Raw genomic sequence first — 7,390 nt, forward strand, 5'->3', positions numbered from 1 at the left:
CATTTAACACAAACACACATCTCTAACACTAACGTTAAACTTTACCTATCTCGACGAAGGTAGACATCGTGAATCTTTGATTTTTTCTCGAATTCAGAGTCAGAAGTCAGGAGCTCCTCGCGTGCACAGCCAGCCCACGATAAAGTCCGACCCAGAATGATGTCACCGTGACGTCGGTTCAATATAGGCGTGGCCAGAATGTGGGTGTGGCCAACGGCGGCGGCTTCCCCGCCCCCCGCTGCCCCTCCCCGCAGGTTTCTCTCAACCCTCAGTGCGCATGCGCAGGCCGCGCGTCTCGGACATCGCCTTCAGCGGCCGTTGGCGACGCGGCGGTTGTGGCGGGAAAATTAATTAAAAAAAACTTCTCCGAATAACCGCGACCTTTAACTACCCTCACGGATAATCCACACGGATCTCTGGACGGCAAGGCGAAGACGATCAATGGAATAATCTCCGGTGAGAGACGGAGAGAGATGGGCAGGCGTGAGGGCGAGCCAGGTTCAACTTTGTTGAACGCTGAGCGCAGAGTGAATGGGGTTTGCTTCACTCAGCACGCGGCTTGGACACTTCGGTGTGCAAAGTGTTGTCTGGTTGTGCCGTGTAAAGGAGGAGGACATTCAGTAAATGTCGTTGGTTTGTTAATGGGAGTGTGTGGCACGGTAATGGACTGGGTACGACTTACAACACAAGTTCTGCTCACATTGCACGCTAAGGGTTAGCACGGCGATTACTACGTGTGCATTTATTAGTTATTGTTCATGTTAAAAGTAGTATTGATTGTTAAGACAATGATGTTTAGTATTTGTAGGAGAATCATTTCAATATTGTACAGTATAGCATTGTCCTGCTGTGTGGCTCTCACGTGGCGAGCATCAGTGCAGCAATATTCAGTACGTGGTTGTAATGTACTTCTATAGCCCCCTGCCACCAGTGCAGCAATATTCAGTACGTGGTTGTAATGTACTTCTATAGCCCCCTGCCACCAGTGCAGCAATATTCAGTACGTGGTTGTAATGTACTTCTATAGCCCCCTGCCATCAGTGCAGCAATATTCAGTACGTGGTTGTAATGTACTTCTATAGCCCCCTGCCATCAATGCAGCAATATTCAGTACGTGGTTGTAATGTACTTCTATAGCCCCCTGCCACCAGTGCAGCAATATTCAGTACGTGGTTGTAATGTACTTCTATAGCCCCCTGCCACAAGTGCAGCAATTTTCAGTACGTGGTTGTAATGTACTTCTATAGCCCCCTGCCATCAGTGCAGCAATATTCAGTACGTGGTTGTAATGCACTTCTATAGCCCCCTGCCACCAGTTCAGCAATATTCAGTACGTGGTTATAATGAACTTCTATAGCCCCCTGCCACCAGTGCAGCAATATTCAGTACGTGGTTGTAATGTACTTCTATAGCCCCCTGCCATCCATGCAGCAATATTCAGTACGTGGTTGTAATGAACTTCTATAGCCCCCTGCCACCAATGCAGCTATGTTCAGTACGTGGTTGTAATGCACTTCTATAGCCCCCTGCCATCAGTGCAGCAATATTCAGTACATGGTTGTAATGCACTTCTATAGCCCCCTGCCATCACCAAACTCACACTGACCAGCGTGGTGAAGTATGGTAAATAACCCCTCCCCCTGGGAGCTGCATAGCATGGGACAGCTGTCAGCCAGCAATGGATTTAAAAAGGAGCTGTACTCCGCACACATTCTTATTCAGGGTAGGGTAAGGAACTTGGAGGTTCGGTATGCATAATGTGCTCGGAAAGTATTGTATTCTGTATGTGTGTTGAACCTCTTTCGCATCGTACAAAGCCAACCGTGCTCTTCGGAGGTGCGATAATATATAAATATAAGTAGTCATACTACTGTAATACCACTTAATATTTAGCATTCATTGTATTAGTAGTACGGTAATTTTTTTATATGCAGGTATGCATGCCAAACGTTAACCAATGTTAAATGTTAAGCCTTCTCTTTTGAATACAGTGTGTTTTAAACATGGAGTTGTCTCCAGCTAATTCTTAAATGTATATCATTCATAATGTAGTAGTAGGCAGGTAGTGCATTTATGACACTTCAATTGTACATAGAGCTTGCAGGTGTGATGAAGGAAACCATGGGAAAGGCTGGAATTTTTGTTGAAAAAAGGACAACAGCCACAGTAGCTTAAGAGACCTAACGCGAAGTGGTCGACACTGGCCCATGCGATCGCGTTGCGACAGCGGACCCACTTTCCGCACACAGCAGCTCCTCATGGTGCCCCCCATACCAGGACCAGTGGTGACCTTGTAGCCACAGCCATTCCTCTCCCTGGCCCCATCCGGTCCAGGCATCCCAAATCGTACAAAATGTACTGCAACGGTGGTGAGACAAACAGCCCTTCGGGCGACAGCACGGTGACGGACACAAGCCCTCGCGGCAGCCTGGGCAGCACGCTGCTCCGGACCGGAAGCGGGGGCTAGCGCAGCCCTGTGGTGTGCGGAGAGCAGTGCTGCTCGTAGGCGAGCGGTGCGCTGGACGCCTACATCGAGGACTTTGAGCAGAGCGGAATCTGTGCGTCACCGCCACCCAGGATACGTGCAGAGCACAGCGCCGCGCAGCATGGCGGAGCGGAGACGCGCGGAGGAGAGGAGGAATGCACAGTGTGGATGAGGGTGGGTTGCGCCTCTCGCCACGCGAGGAATCGCTCCGTGGTGCTTGCACTCGAGTGGCTATCGAGTGTGCACGCGGTGCAATGGTATTGAAGCTATAGTAATAGGTTTTTACCCTTTTATCTGGCACAAAAACTGACACCTTTATACAAGGAATCATGTTTGCAGTAACCACAACACAAGTAGTCAAAATGCAAACAAAAAAGACAACTCTGATAATATGCACTGTCCTTGAATTTGATTGGTCCATACCCGAGATGGCTTTTCTGAGATCCCAGTCTCCACTGGTGTTGGACCAGAAGACGCAAAAAGGCGTCTTCTTATTCTTAGCGTCTTCTTGTTTGCATTTTGACTACTTGCGTTGTGGTTATCGCAAACATGATCCCTTGTATAAAGGTGTCAGTTTTTGTGCCAGATAAAAGGGTAAAAACCTATTACTATATCTTGTTACTGGCAAAGGAGGTCTCATAAGGTATCGAAGCTAGTTGACTGGAGGGGGGATAATTGGAGAGGAGAACCCCATTTATTTGCTTGTACTGGGTGCTTGTCAATTATGCTATGCTATCATGAATGTAATGTAATTCCCCTAGAAAAAAACCCTTAATAAGGTCTAAAGATACATTTTCGTGAGAGTCCCACACTGGGATGCTTGGCAAATTCCATTAATGAGTTCATTTTATGTCAGAGAAAACTATCCACAGTAAGCACACGCATATGAGAGGATAGCATAGGTCTGAACAGATAGGTCGGAGCATGCATTTCTTTCTCCTGTCATCTTCCAGCAACTTCACTGATTATCGAGTTTGTAAAGTTTGTGAAATCTAAGTGATCCTCCAACCTTTGTGTCAAAATTTGCAGATCCTAGACTGGACACATCTGAAGTTTAAACAATAACAGCTCATGCACTGATTTATCCCATATTCTCACAAACTCCACAAACGGATAACATCATTAGTTACTGATGGTGCAAAGTAAGGCAACATTGCAGGATTGCCGTTCAGGGGTCAAGGAATCTAGGGGAGAGCAAATTCATTGTGTACCAGTAAAATGTCTGTGGGTCTTACATTGCAGGTGGCATGCTGCCTGTGGAGGACCTCATCTCGGGCACGTGCAGCCTCACTGCTGCGCTGCAGCGGTCATGGCTTATAGCCCGACGGTCAGTCTAACCACGGACCAGTTCCTAGAGGCGCCAGTTGACGGTTCCTCCAAGTCCTTGTTCCGCTCGCCTGGCGCCCACCGAGACCTCGCAGTGTCGCACAGAGGCAAGCGGTCATCTCTCGGGGTCACCGCGCACAGCCTCGGCGCATCATTGGTGAGGGGCAATAAGCCAACTGAACGGTTGAGCTCAACAGCGAGAAGCAACAAGGCCCTGATGCCATTAAATGAGTCGGCAAAGCCCAAAAATTATTTCTTTTCTAACCAGAAGAATGTTTTGTTGTACTTACGGAGCAGTGAAGCAACTAGGCGTGAGCACTTGCCGAACGGCGGCTGTGCGACAAGTCACTATCCCAGGTGGTTGACAAGCCAAAAGGATGAGCTGGATGTGTCGGGGATCACGAGCATTCCTGATCTCAGGTACCCGGCCTGGCTGCGTGACTGCGATGTGGACTCCCAGACCAGCAGCCACGAGACGGATACCAGCACGAAGAGAGCAGGTGCCGCTCAGAGCCCGCAAAGCAGACCAAAGTACCCAGAGTGGCTCAAAGATTTGGACATCTCCGGCCTTACGAATGTAGCCAACGAGGAGCCCGTGTCAGAGGACCTTAGATCCCTAGGTGTGTGTGTGTATATATATAGTCTGTATATAGCAGATGACATTTCATATGTTTTCAGGTACATATTCAGTCTTTTCTCACAGAGACGACTGAGCGGCCACCCATGTGGTTGTAACGTGCGATGCGTGATTCTTGATGCACAGCCTCATTGGAGGAGCTGCTGAGCAGGGCGCGCATGGAGTTGGAATCCCCCGGCTTGGAGGCCCCCTCCCCGGGCAGCTTCAACACGGACGTCTTCCTAGGGGCTGATCGTCCCTGGGAAAACCCCTCCACGCCATTGTGAATTTATCTTTATATTCACACTCACGCACAGCATAGAGGCTGCACCGCCTCTAAGTATGATGTCAGATTATGAATGTTATAAGCTAAGCAGGTAAGCCTTGTTATTACTTGGATGGGAGACTATTTGGTAATAGCATATATTATAGATTTTGGCTGCTAGGTAACCAGGAGTTAGTAATACAGCAATGGAATCTTGAATCTATATCCGGAGTTTTGCATTTTACTCCCTCTGTTTTCACCGGGTTCTCCGATTTCCTCTCACATACCACTCGCTGATGAAATGTGCAAAATATCACTGCCAAACCCGCCTGAGACTTGGTGAGATTTTTCTGGCTTCCACCATGATAATAAGTCAACCAAGTAATTTTCTCTCAATCGTGTCTCTTCTCAGGGCCGTGTACCACCTGTCGCGTCTGAAAGAGCTGGTTGACACCATCAAGGAGAACAAGGATGGCTGCATTTTAAGGCGGTGGTCGAGGTTTGTACTCAGAAGGATACGTTCGCTTGGTCCTGCTAATTCATGGTTGTTAAACATCAATGGTACTTCAGGTGCTGTGGTGTGAATCGCAATTACTTGTGAACTTGTGGGGCCCATGGGGCACAGTAATTGCCCTGTTAATGGAAGTGCCACAACAAAGTATTGGAAAAATGTGATGAAGTTCGTTCAGGGTTGGAGTTAGTGAATGGTTGCAGCAGTATTTTGCACAGCAAATCCATGCAGACTCAAATGTCACTTGAAAGAGAACGGATATGTGAAAAATATTGTGAGCACAACTAAACTTATTTTGGTTTTAAATTTCGATTTAAAGCTTTCGTGACTGCAATGATTCATCTTCTTTGGTTCTTTCGGTAAAGTCACGTAGAATGAGAATAAAATAATAAATTGATAAAATAAAATAATAAAATAAAAAAATAAAATAAAATAACACAATAATATGAGAATATTATTGTGTTATTTTATTTTATCAATTTATTATTTTATTCTCATTCTACGTGACTTTACCGAAAGAACCAAAGAAGATTATTTTGGTTTTATCCATTTTGGAAGGAGACTACTTTATTGGGAACATACATGCTAGTATTTGTGTAGTTATAAACATTTGGGAAATCACTGTAAAAGTACATTTGCTTATTTAGATTGCACTATACCTGTATTGTAAAATTTCAGAACCTTTTATGTAACTTGTAATCAATAAACCAAAGTTGCATATTGTATGCAACCCATGACTTGGATTGTTTTTATCATGTCTTGTTTAGCATGGTTGGTTATGCACAGTGTGAAAGAAATTCAACATACATTAAATATTTTCTGATATTTGAATGTTTATATTGTACATGTATATTTATTTTACAATAAATCTGAGACAAAGGCTTATACACATGGAATTGAAAATATTCAGCTATGATTTGTATTTATCAAGTATTTTAAGAAAAGTCAGCGAGTCTCGTGACATGTCTTCACATTTGGGGGTGATGATTGTGATGGATATCCAAGCATTAACCTGCTTACATTCCTAGAGTATGTAAGGTGAATTTGGGCATTCTGGGTGATTGGGTTTTAGGCCAAACACAGGCAGATGGTTGGGGATAGATGTTTTCAAGCATCTATTAATTATTCATCGGCATGTACTATCTTACTATGATGTAAAGTTCAAAGACATGGTTCATGAAGGGAATGGAATAAAAACTCAACTGTGCACAAGTATGGAGGAATTAATACTTGGAATTCAATGCAAAGATCTGGCCATATGGCATTTACTGGGCACCAGGGTTGCCAAACAACACATGAAAGATGTGTATCAGGCACAGCCTCTGCATTATGAAAAAAATATCACTTCCTGAAGAAGTGCATTTGGCTTCTCCTGTCTTAGGTCACCAAAATAAATTAGAGCAAATTTGACTAGACTGACACAGGCAGCATTTATACTTGTGAAGTGTTCTCCTTCCGACGTGTGGTGTGTGTCGCACACACTGTCGAAGACGAGGTAGTTGCAGGAGACACCGTCTCTTTATTATCTTGTTCACACCAACTCCGGCCTCACTCGACCACGTTGCCATAGAGCCCGGCCTAGACACGACCCTGTCCGTGTTGCACCGACGGCGTCGACCGAGAAGGCCAGCTACTGTCTGGCCACGCAATGATTGGGCGAATGCGGTGGCAACGAAAGCGACGACGAGACGAGTCCACTCCCAGAACCGGCAGCCCGGAGCTCTCGCTCTCCGCTGCTTATATTATATTCTATATTCTACTCGGCGCGGCTTGGCTCTGCCCTATCCACGCCTCCCTTCTCGAACCGACCAGAGGGTTCCAGAGGCTTCCCTATGAGGTCTTCCATGACCCTTGCCCCAATTCCTCTCCCCGGCTGGCATACCCGTATATATGCTCAACGGCGTGTGTGCAAACTTTCCACTGCAGTTGCCGCTGCTGGACAGCAGTCAGCGCTGTGTCACTACACTTGTATGAACACAAGAATTACATAATCATGTCTACACTTATATGTAATGGGCTGAGATAGGCGCACACAACTTCTTGGGAGGCAACACTATTTATTAACACCAACACATTACACTTAACATAAATTTCGATTTAAAGCTTTCGTGACTGCGGGCTAACACCAATCCCGAATATCCGCCCCCACAGCCCTTTAAATAATCTCCAATACAGCCCCCCAATCGG

At 45.9% G+C, this 7,390-nt stretch overlaps 1 long non-coding RNA gene across 2 annotated transcripts; it reads left to right on the plus strand.

The window, feature by feature from the left end:
• Positions 1-230: 230 nt before the first annotated feature.
• LOC142906448 (uncharacterized) lies at positions 231-6,086 on the plus strand. 2 transcript variants are annotated; one of them, XR_012930284.1, is made up of 5 exons: positions 231-456; positions 2,495-2,659; positions 3,728-3,968; positions 4,575-4,710; positions 5,105-6,086. It is a non-coding gene; the product is annotated as an uncharacterized LOC142906448 (long non-coding RNA). The 2 variants fall into 2 exon arrangements; XR_012930285.1 differs by having other exon boundaries at positions 3,728-3,812.
• Positions 6,087-7,390: the final 1,304 nt, after the last annotated feature.

The sequence above is a fragment of the Petromyzon marinus genome, chromosome 64, assembly GCF_048934315.1.
Source record: "Petromyzon marinus isolate PM22_M1 ecotype Great Lakes invasive population chromosome 64, UKy_Petmar_22M1.pri1.0, whole genome shotgun sequence".
Classification (NCBI taxonomy): Eukaryota; Metazoa; Chordata; class Hyperoartia; order Petromyzontiformes; family Petromyzontidae; genus Petromyzon; species Petromyzon marinus.